Raw genomic sequence first — 18088 nt, forward strand, 5'->3', positions numbered from 1 at the left:
TTAGCACCCTAACCACATGTGTCCTGTGACATCTCCCAGTTGGTCAGATTCAAAGCCCAGGCCTCGTCCAGTTGGAGTCACTGCGCTGGCCAGTTAGAACATTTGTCTTCTTCCAGGTGGTAAGGAACGTATTCCTTTAATATAAATTTTCCGAAGCAAGCAATTATTCGAAATCTGGCAGTTAAGAGAAGAAGAAGAAAAAGAAAAAAAAAAGCACCATAACAAGGCATAATTTAATTTTTAAAAAGCTCACGTTGCCAAAGGAAGATGAGCCCACTGTATGGGCTTCTCAAAGCTCAGTGCTGACCTTGAACACTGATGTTTAAAATAAAAATAAACTGAATCCTTTCTCCATTTCCGCCCACCTTCAGATCCATGGTGAGAATTTTTGAGGATATAAATTTTCGTCTTTAGGTGACTAGAGTTAAGCAGTCCTACTGTAGTCAATATATGAATTTTCTTGTGTCAATTTGAAAGCCAGTTTCCCAGTGCCTCAGGTATAGCTGGCCCTCAGGCCCTCTGAGGGTTTCTTCAGTTGTACCCAGAAACTGTGGGTCTCTATTTCTTGGTGGAGAGGGAAGTCGTTGTGAGGCAGCTTGGCTGGATAAATCTGGGCTTGCTTTGATATTTGGTGATTGACTTTTACCCCCATAAGGAATGGACGCTGTTTTGACTGATAATGTACAAGGGAAGTGGACTTTCACAATTGCCTAACTCCAGCTGAGTAACACTGTACAATGTGGTATATAAAACTAAATGACAGGGTGCACGGGTGTTTCAGTGGTAGAATGCTAGCCTTCCACGCGGGAGACCGGGGTTCGATTCCCGGACCATGTACACCCCCCTCCCCCCCCGAAAACTGAAAAACAGAAAAGCAAAAAAACCCCTAAATTATAGGACTAGTTTCATTGGACAGATTTGGGAATATTGTAAGTCAGTCAGGTCACACATTACCATTCTGTTCTTTCCTGGATGATCTGCGGGACGGTACCGTCGGGCAGTGGGAAGGAAGAAAGACTGCTCGTGAACACTTCTAAGCACAAATCCTGACTCGATCATGCTGCATGACCATGAGCTAATTATCTCAACTTTCTTGATCCTTAGTTTCCCCATCGGTGAATGTGGATCAAAATGACTAATGTACACAGAATTTTTAAGGAATAATTAGAGGAAGTGAGTGTAATTTCTCTGGGCTATAGTTAATGCTTAATAAGTGATAGTGATTTTATTTTTGCTAGAAGCCGCACAGAGAAAAAGTGCGTGACATTTGCAGTTGGACTCACATATTCAAACCCAGGCCTTTCCATTTACAAGCTTTGTGTCTTTGGGCAAGTTACCCAACTTCCCTGAGCTTCACTTTCATTATTTGTTACAGGTGACTTGTTAACTGCCTTGGGTACAGTGGAGCATTCCCCGTGAAGCTCAAGAAACTTAAGCTTCAGGGCCCTTCACTTGCCCAGGTGCTTCTTTGGGCCTTGATGCTCTTCCTAATTTCGTATTCTTTTTTTTAGAGAGGGCCTCCTCAAATTATATAAGCTTCAAGACCCGCAAAACCTGTGTCTCCCTCTCTGTGTGTGCCATTGTAGGACTAAGTGAGGTAATCCATATAAAGCACTTAGTTAATCAGGCACGGAGCAGGTGATCAATATTTGGAAGCTGCCATCATTTCCATTATTGCTATTATAGAATAATTCATTCATAACTAGACTCTGATAATGCCAGTGCTTAGCTATTTCATTTGAAGATTGTTCATGCCCTTGCTTAACTACATGGAAAAGAGGAGAGGGAAAAGGGATGTCGTTCAAATGAATACATACGACTAGTTGTGGAAACTTAGTAAAATAGTTACTAGTAGAAGCATTTGTCTAAAGTGATAATTGTCCTTGAGCCCTGCGGTGACCAGAGTGAGTGAAGGGAAATTTTTATTTTAGCCAGTGAATATAGTGAAAAGAACCAGGACAATTTGGTTCCATTCTTGACCTCAGCAAAACCTGTAGTTGTTTCTACTTCAATTTTCTCATTTGCAAAAGAGGTGTGGCCATGCCTCCTTCCTCTTCTGCCCACACCTTCTCCTGGGGGATATTGTGAGTATTAGCAGGGCCTTCTCTGTCAGCTGTTCGCTGTTTTGTTTTTGTATGCTGTATGGCGGGGGTCACATTTCATTCTGGTTCCATGTGAGTATCCCCTTATTGCAGCACCATTTGTTGAATTTTTGTTTGCTTGGTTTTATTGTTTGTTTGCTTGTTTGGGAAGTGCATGGGCCGGGAATCGAACCTGGGACTTCTGCATGGCAGGTAAAAATTCTACGATTGAACTACCCTTGCACCACCTCTATTAACTGTTTTGATGTTCCTGGAGACAGAGTTATGCAGAGACACACCCAGCACTCCATTTCAGAGCCTGTAGTGCTGCCTCTCTGCTGGTGTTCTCAGGCCTGGGTCAGGGGACTAGCCTAGTGCGCGGGCAGGGGGTTGCTAGAAACAGATGTGGCTAGGACTGCTTGAAGTGGGTATAGAGCCCTGGCCCTGCCCCAGTTCCCCCAAAACTGTGGGATGTGCCTTTACAGGCCTGATAAGCAGGGAAGCCGTAAGACAAGGCAGCACTGAATTAGTCATCCTGCCAGCTGCCTGCAAGAGCAGCCCCTCATTACCATGAAAATGATGGTGCCATGCTTGAGAGTGTCCTAAGACACTCTAAAATGGTGTCCTAAGAGAGTCAATGCATTATTCTCTCTCTTTCCGCTCTGTTTTTGAATAAAACACCCTCAGAGTTTGTTACTTGGCCTAACATGAACCCTTCTCTCTGAAGCCTTGGGAAAATATCATGTTTTGCATAAATATGCACACATAGTTTATTTATGTGAGGGTAATAAAAGATATCCCATCATATAACAACTTTCCTAATGCTTATGTAAGAAATGCTACCTTGCTTAATAAAATGCGAATATTTATTGAGCACCTATACTGTTCTAGGCATTTGGGATGCCTCAGTGAATAAAATGATCACAAATCCTTGACTTTGTTGAGTTTACATTGTAACTTCCAAGGAGAATCTCTGGATGGGAATGGGGATCATTCATGCCCTCCTTTTGCCTCCTTCCTGCAGCACAACTGAGACAAGACTGGAACCTTCAAACAGACTCAGCTAAAATCTGAGGAATAAGAAAAGGGAAACAAAGAAAGACAGTACACAAATTTAAATAATCTGGCTAACAGGGAAGCTTGGTTTCCCTTCCATATAAGACCTTCATTATGGAAACTTCTTGGAGGGACCCCAACCTATGCTGAGGATGTGGGAGGCCTCTCAGAGAGGTGCTAATATATCTGAGCCAACTTGAAGGACTGTTGACCAAGAGGGAAAGAAAATTCATAGCTTTTGCTTCCTCTTCACAGGCAAAGGAGTAACTATGGCATTAAATCTCAGGGATGAACTGAACAGGACACATCCACTTACCCTTTGCCCAGACCTGGGGTTCTGGGTGGGTGAATCTTAGCCAGCTTCTTTTGGGAACCATAACAAACTTTGGAGCTGTTTTATTGATGCCTCAAGAAATAAAATATAAACCCAAATCATTTACCAAATAGCATTGATTGGTGAATATGTGGGGTCTTATTTTTTATAGTCATCTCAGTAAAACACTTTAATTGTTGTTTATGTAAAGATGATCGGCTATCTGTAGTCTCAGAGGGTTCCTTCTTGCTTTTCTACCTCTTCTCTTGAGGTATCTGTGTTCAAAGTTAAGAAGACTAACAATCAGAAAAAAATCTTAAAGGTCACTTATTGTATTATTTTACAGCGAAGTAAACTGAGGCCCAAGGAAAGTGACTTATCTAAGGCCAAATGGAAAGTGAGGGAAATTAGGCCATGCAAGCTGGGTCTCCTGACTCTGAATTCACTTTACACATTGCAAGGTTGGCCAGATGTCCTGTTTGCCTGGGATGGTCGTAGTTTATTTACACCTGTTATCCTGCCCTAATTATGGGTACCCTCTTTAACTCTCAAAAGTTTCTTGGTTTGGACAATGAATTCTGTGGCCCCTTCCTTATACTACTTTTCCTCTTCTCCTTGGCATTAAAAAGAAGCAATGTTCTCTAAGGAGCTGAAGTCCATTCAAGCTAGCTCAAAAAAAGAAGGGAGCTGGGTATTTTTTTTCTTTCTGTAAAGCCAAAAGAGGAAGCTCTGAGGATAAGAACCCATAGCACAGTGATATCTCTTGAGATTACAGTAGAACCTGAAAAGTCATCAGAAACCATGGGCAATCTGTGTCTCTTACTCTTTGCTTTCTCCACCAACTAACTTCCTCTGCTTACTCACTCTGCCTGTGCAGTTTACTCATCTCAGGCTTCCCTAGCCCTGACCCGGTGGGACCTTCTAGCTCCTGAACTGCCCGTGAACATGCTTTATCTGTTAACTTTTCTTTTCCAGTTTGTAAAGAAGTAATGTGATTGGCTCTGCACAAACAGAAGTTATGGGTCTATAAACAAAGGCAGTATCATTTATTTCCTTGCAAGATTCTTTAACTCCTAAGCAAAATTATCCAACTCTTCCCTGGCTTTTAGAAACATGATCTTCTGATATGTTTCTTTCAACCTCCTATTAATTCATGTTGACCATGAGTGTTACCTATTATTAGTGATTAAGACAATGGGTAAACAGTAGTTCTCAATGTAGGCCCTACCCTCGAATGAGATGCATTAAAATCACTTCATAAAAGACTCTTAGCCTACCTCCTGAGTCAGACTTTTTAGGAATGGGGCCCAGAAATCTGTATTTTAAGTAATAACCATGAAGCCCATACTGGTTTAGATAGTGGTTATCTTGGCCCATATCTTAATTCTTTGAGATGGTAATTCTAGTTGAGTATATTACTGTGAATAATTACCTTTATTCTACAAGTATATATTAAAGGAAAGGTGAGATGGGGTGGTTCTTGCCTGTGGAAATCGTTTTGCTTTCTTGTTTAATAAAGTACAAGAATTCATTCTGGCAGGCCACAGCAAATATGCCATCTGTTCTACCAGACATTTGCTTGTTTCCCTGGGAAGAATCAACAGGTGGGGATTATTAAATCATTAATGAAAACACAGGATGTTGGCTAAGTGACTAGGCATTTGTGATATTTATCATCAAGATATATACCATAGATATGACATATTAGCAAAAGGATAGTTTTTAATCACACATGGTAACTAGTCAATAACTTTCTATATATGAAAGCACTTTAGGGTATATACTTTGGCAGTCATTTGATTATTTAGCAAATATTTACTAAGTGTGTACCAATTACAAAGCAGTATGCTCAGAACCATGGATATAACAGTAAACAGGAAATAGTGCGTGCTGTTACAGAATTTCTAATTTAATTCAAAGTTTTGAACATCAGGCTCTCTTTGCACTCTTAAAAATTGTTGAGGACACCAAAGAACTTCTGTTTCTGTGGGTTATATCTTTTGATATTTATCATATTTGAAATTAAAACTGAGATCTTAAAATATAAGCATATGCAAGCACATAATCCATTAACCATCAAAACAATGACATCATTATACCTCACTAGCCTCTGGAAAACTCCACCATATGCTCATGAGAGAATGAGAGTGAAAAAGACAAATGATGTATAAGTATTATATGAAAATAGTTTTGACCTTGTGGATATCCTAAAAGAGTCTTAGAGATCCCCAGGGGTCTCTAAACCATAGTCTGGAAACTACAGATGTAGTTTTTGTGTAATTAAATATGTTGGTAATTTAAAATATTAAAAAATACATTAGTATCCCTGTTTTATATCTCTGTAAGGCCAAGTTAGAAACTATATTAATGTTTTCAAACCACCACGATTATGTTTATTCTGTTATTCATTTACCATGCTCTTTTAGTTTCCCAGTGAGTCCAGTGTTAAAAACAATAGTTTGAGCTGTCAGTGGCTCATATTCAGGTAAATTGTCTTTGATAATTTTTGATCAGTATGCTGATCAAACCAGACTAGAACATTAGCATCTCTATTATTAAATCACTCCGTCATTCCCCTCTAGCTTCAGCCCAGTCAGGGATTTATAATCTGAGTGTCATAGTTTAGTATTTAAAGCTAGCAAGCTCTCCTTGGAGGTAGACGTCCTGTTATATTTAGCTTTCGATCAGCTTCCCATCATGCTGTGTCCAATGCCTTATACAAAACAGATGGTGATTAAATATTTGTTGGATAAGCGGAAGGATGAATGGATGGAAACATGTCTTTGGGATGGTTTTGTTTGCACACTGTTGTTATTATTGTTTAGCTTGATATTCTGTCCAGTGATCACATTTGCCTCACAAGTGGTTTATGTAAATTTGAATCGCCAGTCTTAAAAATCTGGAAATCGTACTCAAGTTTCAGATTTCCAGCTTCTCTTGAAACATGGCTGTTCTGCGGTGCTGCCCCCACTGCAGTGCTATGCAGCTGCAGTCAGAGCAGAATAGCAGCTGCCCTGTTAGATGGGACTCGCCTTCTCGGTTCTCCGCTGTCCCTCACGCGCATTCTTGGCTTCCTACCTGAGACCCAGCCAAGGTACCCTTTGTCGTTGTGCTTGCTCTGCTGTTTTTCTTACGGTAGAGAACTAGTTCTCTGTATCAGACCCTCTTTACCAAAAGAAGGAAAATAAAAGTAGGGTTGGAAAGTCATGTGTTTAACAGAAATGGGAGACAGCATCTGTCTTTGTAGAAGTGAATACCATGACCCAGGTTTGAATTGCAAACAAATGTACAACTCCGGTTCTGCTTCATGCATTGACCTCCTGACCCATCATCATCTGAGTTTTATACTCTTTCTAGAGAGAGTGAGGCTGAATGCTTTTGTTACGATAGTGTAATCCTCACTGGAAGTCCCATTCTAAGGTTATGTTCTTTAAACACTGTACTTCTGGTAACTAGCAGTAATGGAAGAAGAGACATAGATATAAATAGGTAGGTGATGAAAACATCATCTATTTTAACTTTGAAAGATATAATCACACCCAACAGCATGTAACTATAAAATAATGAAACTGACTCTGCAAATTATATACACAGAACACAGTCATGGTTTCCAGGGCCGCATCTCTTTCTCACCTACTCCCTTAACTGCTCCCCCTGCATACACTTTTATTTCCCCAGTTTTTACCTGGTTCTTATGATTAAGTTTCCATTTCTGGGGACTGCTTTTTCTCCCTTTAGATCAGCAGTTCTCTGCCTTGACTACACATTATAATCATTTGGACACATAAAAAAAAAAGTACTTCGGTGGCTGTTTTGTAGCAGGAGGTTTCTCAGGATAACCATTTCACTGTATTGTCTTGTATCTAATTTATAGACAGAATAGGAGCTTATGCATGAAATAACATTTGTCTGAACTGTCATATCTCATTAGCTGAAACTATTTCAGTTGCAATTAAAATGAAACGAGCTAAGCAACAGTGACATAGAATGAAAGGAATGCAGATACATTTATTCTTGAGTTAAAATAAGATCTTCAAATAAAGATAGAATGTCAATGGCACTTTATTTCTTTTAGGTAAATAGTGTAACCTCAAACCACTGGAAGAGTGAGTTGGGTCTCCTTAATTTCAGGGAGCAACTTAAAAGCAAACCAGTTGGTGTTTTTGTTTTTAAACTTTTTGTTTTGAAATAATTAAAAACTTATAGAACAGTTGCAAAAATAATACAAAAATAATACAGTTGCAAAAATAATACAAAATCCATTCACACAACTGCCCACATATCCTGATTTATCAACTTTTATCATTTTGTCATATTTGTGATAACATTCTTTTTTTGTTCCTGTCATCAATCATCTATCTGTTTATCAATCTGTGTTTTCTAAACATAATCAATCAAATGTTTTCTAAACATTTGAGAGTGGGTTGCAGACATCATAATTTTTTCTAAATTAGAGCAATTGGGGTTTACAGAAAAGTCATTCAGAAGGTACAGAGTTTCAATATACCCTCTCCATACATACAAAAGCAATTTTCCTTATTATTAACATTTTGTATTAGTGTAGTCCCTTTGTTCCAATTGATGAAGCAGTATTGTTACAATTATATTATTAGCCATATTCCACAGTTTACATTAGGGTTCACTCTGTGGAGTGCAGTTTTATGGGTTTTAAAATTTTTTATTGTGGTAGCTTACATGCAACCAAAATTCTCCTATTTTAACCCTATAAAGTATATAATTCAGTGGTGTTAATTACATTCACCATGTTGGGGTACCGTGGCCGCCATCTATTATGAAAACTCTTCCATCACCTCAAACTGAAACTCTGTACCAATTTAGCATTAACTCCCCATTACCCACCCCACCTCTGTCCAAATATGAATTTGCATATTTTAATTATTTCGTATAAATGAAATCATACAAATTTTGTCCTTTTGTGTCTGCCATATTTCACTCAAGGTTCATCCATGTTGTAGCATGTATCAGAACTTCATTCCTTTTTATGGCTGGATAATGTTCCATTACTAAGTATAATTATCAAGTTCAAGAAATTTAGCATCGATATAAAGTATGCAGTTTATATTCCATTTTTTTCAATTGTCCTAATAATGCCTTTTTTGGTATTTCCTCCTCCATTTTTAGTTCTAGTACAGGATCATGTATGACATTTAATTGATGTTGCCTCTTCAGTCTCTCTCTTTCTCTTTCTCTCTCTCTTGCAGCTGGATAATGTTCCCTTGTATGTATATTCCGCGTTTTGTTTACACGTCCATCTGTTGAGGGACCCATTGCAGTGTTTCCACTTTTTGCCTGTTGTGAATAATGCTGCTGTGAACATTGGTGTACAGTTATCTGTTCATGTCTGCACTTTCAGTTCTTTTGGGAATATACCTAGAAGGGGGATTGCTGGATCAAGTGGTAGTTCTATTTTAACTTTTTGAGAAACTGCCAAGCTGCTTTCCACAACAGCTAAACAATTTTATATTCTCATCAACAGTATAATAGGGTTCCTATTTCTCCACATCCTTGTCAACGCTTTCTTTTTCTTCCTTCCTTCCTTTCTCTCTCTCTCTCTTTCTTTCTTTTTTTTTTTTGTTAAATAAGATCCATCTTGTAGGCGTGAGGTGGTATATTGTATTTTTTTTTATTTATTAATTAACGGAAAAAAGATAAAAAAGAAATTAACCCAACATTTAGAAATCATACCATTCTACATATGCAATCAGTAATTCTTAACATCATCACATAGATGCATGATCATCGTTTCTTAGTACATTTGCATCGGTTTAGAAGAACTAGCAACACAACAGAAAAAGATACAGAATGTTAATATAGAGAAAAAAAATAAAAGTAATAATAATAGTAAAAACAAAAAAATAAACAACCAGACAGACAAAAACAAACAAAAAACAAAACAACAACAACAACAAAAAAAAAAACCTATAGCTCAGATGCAGCTTCATTCAGTGTTTTAACATGATTACTTTACAATTAGGTATTATTGTGTTGTCCATTTTAGAGTTTTTGTATCTAGTCCTGCTGCACAGTCTGTATCCCTTCAGCTCCAATTACCCGTTATCTTACCCTGTTTCTAACTCCTGCTGGACTCTGTTACCAATGACATATTCCAAGTTTATTCTCGAATGTCGGTTCACATCAGTGGGACCATACAGTATTTGTCTTTTAGTTTTTGGCTGGACTCACTCAGCATAATGTTCTCTAGGTCCATCCATGTTATTACATGCTTCATAAGTTTATGCTGTCTTAAAGCTGCATAATATTCCATCGTATGTATATACCACCGTTTGTTTAGCCACTCTTCTGTTGATGGAGATTTCGGCTGTTTCCATCTCTTTGCAATTGTAAATAACGCTGCTATAAACATTGGTGTGCAAATGTCCGTTTGTGTCTTTGCCCTTAAGTCCTTTGAGTAGATTTCCAGCAATGGTATTGCTGGGTCGTATGGCAATTCTATATTCAGCTTTTTGAGGAACCGCCAAACTGCCTTCCACAGTGGTTGCACCATTTGACATTCCCACCAACAGTGGATAAGTGTGCCTCTTTCTCCGCATCCTCTCCAGCACTTGTCATTTTCTGTTTTGTTGATAATGGCCATTCTGGTGGGTGTGAGATGATATCTCATTGTGGTTTTGATTTGCATTTCTCTAATGGCCAGGGACATTGAGCATCTCTTCATGTGCCTTTTGGCCATTTGTAGTTCCTCCTCTGAGAGGTGTCTGTTCAAGTCTTTTTCCCATTTTGTAATTGGGTTGGCTATCTTTTTGTTGTTGAGTTGGACAATCTCTTTATAAATTCCGGATACTAGACCTTTATCTGATATGTCATTTCCAAATATTGTCTCCCATTGTGTAGGCTGTCTTTCTACTTTCTTGATGAAGTTCTTTGATGCACAAAAGTGTTTAATTTTGAGGAGCTCCCATTTATTTATTTCCTTCTTCAGTGCTCTTGCTTTAGGTTTAAGTTCCGTAAAACTGCCTCCAATTGTAAGTTTCATAAGATATCTCCCAACATTTTCCTCTAACTGTTTTATGGTCTTAGACCTAATGTTTAGATCTTTAATCTATTTTGAGTTAACTTTTGCATAGGGTGTGAGATATGGGTCCTCGTATTGTATTTTTTTAATTGGAGAAGCTGTAGGTTTACAGAAAAATCATGTATAAAGTTACAAATGATGCAAGAAATTTTTATAGTTTTACTATTGTCTATAGTTTACATCAGGGTTCACTGTGTGTACAGTGCTATCTTTGTTTTTTTGCATGGGCAGGCTCTGGGAATTGAACCCGGGTCTTCAGCATGGCAGGCGAGAACTCTGCCACTGAGCCACTGTGGCCCCCTGTTGTTGTTGTTGTTGTTGTTTAACCTTTATTCTAATAGCTTATATACAACCTAAAATTTTCCCTTTATCTCGTGATTTTGATTAGCATTTCCCTAATGCCTAATGATATTGGATAACTTTTCATGTGCTTATTGGCCATTTGTATATCTTATTTGTAGAAATATCTAATCAAGTCTTTTGCCCATTTTTTAACTGGGTTGTTTGCTTTCTTTCTTTCTTTTTTTAAGTAGTAGGACTTCTTTATATATTCTAGATATTAAATCCTTATGTTATATATATGGTTTCCAAATATTTTCTTCTATTCTGTAGTTTTTTTTCTCTTTCTTGACAATGTACTTTTGAAAAACTCCAATTTATCAACTTTTTATTTTGTTGCTTGTGTTTTTGGTGTAAAGTCTAAGAATCCATTGCCTAATACAAGGTCCTGAAGATATTTACCTATGTTTTCTTCCAAGAGTTTTATAGTTTCAGTTTTTATATTTAGGTTGTTGATCCATTTTGAGTGAATTTTTGTATATGGTGTGAGGAAGGGGCCCACCTTCATTGTTTGCATGTGGATATTGCAGTTACCATTTGTGGAAGAGACTATTCTTTCCCTATGGAGAGGCCTTGGCACCTGTATCAAAAAATCAGTTGGTGGGTGGTGTGACAGTGGCTCAGTGGCAGAATTCTTGCCTGCCATGCTGGAGATCTGGATTCGATTTCTGGTGCCTGCCCATGCGGAAAAAAAAAATCAATTGGCTATGGATGTGTGTCAAATGGGGTTTTAATATTTGGCGAGTTTTATTAATCTGGAGTCTAATGAGAATCCACTATTAGGCCAGATACACTGTCAGGCCAGATTCTCAAAGTTCTTCTGCCATTATTTCTGTGTAAATTTAGACTTGTGTAGATGGCAACATGGATGCTGAAGTTGTGTTTAATTACTAAGTACAACTCTGTTGACCTTAAAGAGCTATCAGCAGTGCTCCTGAGTCCTGAAAGCTTCCCTAAATGTATTATGTATCCCCATCAGAGCCTAATGCAAAACCCTGAGTGCTTATTTTATCATTTGAAAGTGGCTTACACTGGGACAGCTGGTTCAGTGACTCTCATAGAGTTACCTTCCCAAAAGATCAGTGTCAGGCTGACTTGGATGAAATGTGTCATGTAGTTGTTTCAGGTCTTGTCAGTGCCTAGCAGCTGAAGCTGATTCAGCCTGTTTCTCATCCATTGATCCAGATCAGGTATCACCCCGTGAGTGACCCCATGCCCATGGCATCGGGCTCTGAGAGATTATTGTCCGTCCTGCTTCTGGTCAGCTTCTGTCACTCTACTTTAAGAGTGAAGATCTTTTTTACTTTAGTTTTAAAAATAGTCTTATTACATACATGGTCAAAGATATTATGCTTCCCCATTAATAAAAAATATGCAAGTTCAAACACAAGATGTGATTTTTCAATTATGAAATAAGCGAAGATTTATAAAAGTCAATAAAACCAGTATTGGTGTGGTCATACTGAAATGGTTGTTTATGCACTGCTTGGTCAGAGTAAGTCAGGAAAACTTTCTGGAAAGCTATTTGACAATGTTTAAAGGCTTGGAGTTCTGGAAAACTTTTTGTTCTTTGACCCAATAATTCTAATTCTAGGAGTCCATTTTAAGGAGTTAATCAGTGACTTGGACAAAGATATTCAAGGATATTCGTGGAAACAACAAAATGTCAAATAATAAGAATAATTACATAAATTGATTTATCACTGTATGATGGATTATTACATAGGTATTGAAAATAATATCTTCAAAACCTAATAGCAAGGATAAACATTTAGAAAAGATGAGTGGGAAAATGACTAGATATAAAATAGTACATATCTTGGGGCGGGCCATGGTGGCTCAGCAGGCAGAGTTCTTGCCTGCCATGCCGAAGACCTGGGCTCAATTCCTGGTGCCTGTCCATGCAAAAGAAATAAAAATAAAAATTAGTACATATCTTATAATCTCAGCTTTGTTTTAAATACATATAAATGCATAATAAAAGAGCATAGGGGAATAAACCCATTTGTTCATAATGTTGTGGATGACAGGTAATTTTAATTTATTCCTTTTATTTTCCTAATTGTCCATATTTTCTACTATAAACAAGATGGGGTGAAGTGGGGGGGGGAGGATGGAATTATATTTTTTCTGATTTAAAGCAACAACAATTAATAACCTTCTTTGTAAATAGAGATTGTAGCAACACATGACTATTTTTTCTGTACATATTTAGTGGCTCTATTCACTGCTTTTAAACATCTCTTCCAAGAAGTTGTAACTGAGAAATTAGGGTTTAAGGGAAGATTATGGTTGCTGAATTATTATATAGCTGTTCCTTTTTGCTTCCTGGTATATTGGAGTATATGGAGATGATATATTGGAGTATATGGAGATGAATACCCGAAATCCTTAAACTATAATCCAACTGCCTTGGCCTCTGATTATGATTGTACAACCTTTAGCTTGTTCCCTTGTGATTGTAAAAAGCTTGTTACTGACCCTCGCTTGTACATTTATCACAGAAGACCAGCTGCTAATGTTTGTTAATGAAGGGCCTTGGGTTAGCCCAAGACCAAACCACGTAAATTCCAAAATTATCTTGATACAAAACTGGATCTAACCAAAATGGGCCCGCCTAACGTGTACACTAGCTTAGACTTTAACTTCTAAGTGATCTATACCTCATTATAATACTAAAAAATCACTCCCATCATCATAAGGCTGCCATTTTCTTAGATATGTTCTTTGACTAAATATGTAATCAATCTGCACATGCTCAATAATTAGATCATCTCTGATTACACCATCGGAGGCCATTGTGCTCATTATTCTATACCTACCCATCTTTTGATACTATAAGATGGTCAGAAATACTGCAGTTGGAGTGACAGGGTTTTAGACTGATAGGCCATCTGATCCCCTTCTAGGCACTTAGCAATCACCTTTTTCTCTTTGAAACCCCGGTGTTTCAGGAATTGGTCATTTGAGTCCATTGGGCAGAAAAGCCATCACCTTTGTCTGGTAACAAAGTCTAACATGAATGTAGAAATTTCTGTAGGTTGGTAAGTTAGCATGATTATCTAGGTAATTTTGCCTTAGACACGTGTGATATTCTCTTGCTTACAATTCTGATTTTTCTTGTTACCTCAAATTTCAAATTCGTATATATAAGGTGATATGAAAAACAACTTTAGTTGAGTTTTCATCCGTTGAATGTTCACTCAAGAACAGGACTTTTTGTCTATTATTGTATCCCTAGTATCTGTAACAGTAACTGGCACATAGCAAGTGCTAAATAGATACGCATAGAGTGAATGAAGGAATGTCAAGGTTGCAAAAATTATGTTGTACATGCTATGAAAAATATTTTTATAAGAAAATTCATATTGAAAACAAAATTGCTAGAAACAGGCTTAAAAGACTTAAGAGAACTAATGTTCATGTGCCTTTGGCATATTAATTGAGTGTAAAAATAAACCCTGCTGATTTCAAACTAGGCTTAACTATTTACAAAAGGAAGCCAAGAAGTTTGCTTGAAAATAAATTTGCGGCTAGCAAAGTCACAATTTGTTCTTAAATTCCCAGTGCTCAAATTCAGACATTTTGCTTCATTAGATCAAATGTCTTGATTATATAGAATTTGCAGAGTTGGGCTGCATTGATGACAATGAATGTTTGTATGCCATTCATTATGCTCAATGCCATAGTATCCATTCATTCATTCAACATTTATTGAGCCTCTGCTGTGCCAAAAGCAGTGTTTTGTGTTGGGGATAGATGGAAATGATACAGTCCTTAGCCTCCAAAACCACACAATCTGATACAAGAAGACTAAAAAGAAATCAGTTGTTACACTAATAAAACTTGCAAAGTACAGCAATAGAGATCTTTCTGGGGTCTCATGGGAGCAGAGAGGAGACATGAGCTGTGAGGTCCTTCCTGGGAGATGGTACTCATGGGAGATGGTACCCATGAGTTAATCTGTAAAGCCCAAGTAGAGTTGAGCCAAGTGACGAAGGCTGGCAGAGTGTTCTGGGCAGAGGGCAGTACATGACTCAGGGCAAGGCACTTGTCTGAGAAATGGCAACAGAGGGTGGTTTAATGTTCATGGAGCATAAAGTACATACTAGGGAATAACAGATGGTGACAGGTGATGGAGTCATAGCAGATCACAGCAGAATCTAACTTTATCCTGTGAGTGTTGGGGAGAGTATCAGCTCCAATTTGCATTTTTTTATTGACCTTTCTGCAGGCTGTGGTGGATGATTAATTTGCAAGGAACATGGCTGGAGAGAGGCAGACTGGTTAGGGGACAACATACAGATTTGTCACAGTCTAAGTTGGCAATAAAGTGGACGTCGGAATAGAAATGGGGAAGAGGAGGTGAAATCAGTAGATTTTAGTGATTGATTAGGGGAGAAAACCATAAGTCCATTTTTATTACGTTGTCTCCGAGCAGCCTGTGAGATATCCACATGAGGATATTAAGTCAGATCCATACATCTGGAAGGATACAAATTTCAGGCACAATTTTTTCTTTGAGCTCAATTACTAGGTCTTGTGTGTAATTGTTCACCAGGTGTTATATACATGTCAGTTTTGTCTCCTTAGCCAAGTTTCTTGTTGAGAACAGAAAAAAATGGGAAATATTATCCTAAATAATTATTTGTTTTATCTGGAATTCAGATTTAGAATATATATATATATAATTCTGTATTTTTCTTTGCTAGATCTGGCAACTTTAATCTGGGGGCATGGTGGGGTGGCAGCTGCCCAGTGGCAAAGGATGGGCTCTGTAAACCCACAGACAGATATTTGATTGGATTTGACTTGACTTACCAGCATTTCGAGCTTGGTAAAGTCAGTGCTATCATTTCCTCATCTACAAAATGGGGATCATAATTCTTACCTTGCAGGTTGAGTGTAAGGCCCAAAGATAATAATGTACATAGAGAACCTGAGTCCTAGCAGGCTGACAGCTGCTGGGTTAGTAATGCTAATTGTCTTTCTCTGAGCCTAAAGTCAGGGGAGGGAGATAAATATAAAGAAGCACCTGCTGTAAAAATGTTGGCAGCTGTATTTATGAACTTCCCTCTCTTCTCTCACTCCCTTTCTCCCTCCCTCCCTAGTGAACACACACACACACACACACTCTCTCTCTCTCTCTCTCTCTCATACACACACCCTCACACAGTCCTCTTGGATTTGTAGTGGATTCCTTGACAGTTGCCCAGCTATGTGTAATGGCATGGAGGAAAAGAGACACATTAAATGTGCAAGAACAGCCCAAACTCCTGAGGACAAGATTTGAATAGAATAAAAGAGGCTTTCTGACTAAGTGGCTGAGTTGCTGGGGAGAGAACTGTGATAGGGCAGGTAGCCGTAGTGGCCCTGGCAAACTGCCAAGGAATCTTTTTATTGTTATTGTTAAGTTTCCTGTTTCATTTAAGGAATCTACTCTACTAAGTTTTAATTTCTATCATGAAACTTCCTTGACAACTTGAAATCTGGGGGAATAAGTTCAAGCCTGCCTTATTTATTAATGTCAGAACAACTGGGTTTTGACCTGTCTTCTGAAAAGGGTTTCGCCCTCCTTCTCTCTGGAAACTCTTCTAGAGTTATCTTTAGACAGTTTTTGGCTGTATGAGAGCTGGATACAAACCAGACTTAAGATAAACTGTGTAGGTTAACCCTCTGTTCATTCCTACTCTCTGACTCTTACGGGGTTCATAATTCTGAGGCTTTTTTTTTTTCTTTTTTTACTTTAACAATAAATGAGATCTCAAGTCCATTTGCACTCTGAAATTCCCTACATGTCGGTTAGGAATGCTTGTCAGGAATAGTTAGAAAAACAGTGCTAAATCAAGGCTCTTGACAGTAATAGGAAAAGAAATGTTGCAAAGCCGACGGTGGGGGATGGCAGTCCTCCAGAGCTTTTGTTTGCCAGCTGGCTGCAGCTGACGCAGCATCAGGCTTACCCTTGTTTTGCAAGGACAAAGGTATGATGTGATTGGCTCTCTTTGTATACAAATCCTCTTGCCTTCCATTAGGGTCCCGCAATAACATTTCATAGAATCTGAGTTTCTTTCTTAGATTCTCACTTGTTTAAAAAAGTTAAGGGAATATTGTTTTTCTTTTTCTTTTTTTTTTCTGCTTACAAAAATAATTTATTCCTGTTGTTAAAAGACCTAAAGCATGCAGAAAAACAACAGAAAATGGGAGACCCTTCAGAATCCATTCCCATAGAGATAAGTGCTATTAGCAGTTTAGTGTAAATGCTTAGAGATTTTGAGGTAACTGAAAGATTTAAAATTTTAGATTATATTATGTGTTTGTGTGTTATCTGCTGGTCTTGTTCACACATATTCTTGTTTACATTGCCTTATTTTTCCATTTAGCATAGAGCATAAGTGTTTCTTCTATCTGATACTGATCAAGAGTGCTGAGTTCTCCCCTAGATGGAACATGACTCCCAGGAGTGTAAAATCTCCTTGGGAACGTGGGACGTGACTCCCAGTGATGGGGTGGGCCCTGGCATGTGGTCAAGAAAAAGCCTTCTTGGCCAAAAGGGGGAAAATAAATGAAACGAAATAAAGTTTTAGTGACTGAAAGATTTCCAATAGAGTTGAGAGGTCATTCTGGAGGTTATTCTTAAGGATTATGTAGTTAACTCTTTTAAGTTTTTAGTGTATATAATAGCTAGAAGGAAATGCCTGAAATTGTTGAACTGTATCCTAGTAACCTTGACTATCGAAGATGACTGCATGACTGTATAGATTTTATGGTGCGACTGGGTGATTGTGAAAACCTTGTGACAGATACAACCTTTACCCAGTGTATGGACAGATGAATACGAAAATAAGGACAAAAATAAACAAATAATAGGGGGGATAAGGGCATGTTCTAGGTGTTCTTTTTTTACTGTTCTGAGTGTTCTTTTTTTTTCTACCGTTACCTTTATTATTATTTTTTTTGTTTTGGAGTAATGACAATGTTCAGAAATTGATTATGGTGATGAATGTACAATTATATGATGATACTGTGAACCACTGATTGTACACTTTGGATAGCTCTAGGGTATGTAAATATATCTAAATAAAATTTCATTAAAAACAAAAACCAAATGATTCTAACCATTAAGAGACATTAATATAAATCATAATTATGGTAAAGAACTCAATTTTAATACCTAATATTGTCTCGTCTATTGCATTTATATTCTTAGTAATGGGGAATTGGTTCATAATGAAACTAATGTCAATG

General features: G+C 37.8%; 1 protein-coding gene across 2 annotated transcripts in view; it reads left to right on the plus strand.

Annotated features, from left to right (window-relative positions):
* The window catches only part of SCARB2 (scavenger receptor class B member 2), an 82654-nt gene that overhangs the window by 1358 nt on the left and 63208 nt on the right, over positions 1–18088 (plus strand). The window lies entirely within an intron of this gene.

Source organism: Tamandua tetradactyla, chromosome 24, assembly GCF_023851605.1.
Source record: "Tamandua tetradactyla isolate mTamTet1 chromosome 24, mTamTet1.pri, whole genome shotgun sequence".
Taxonomy (NCBI): Eukaryota; Metazoa; Chordata; class Mammalia; order Pilosa; family Myrmecophagidae; genus Tamandua; species Tamandua tetradactyla.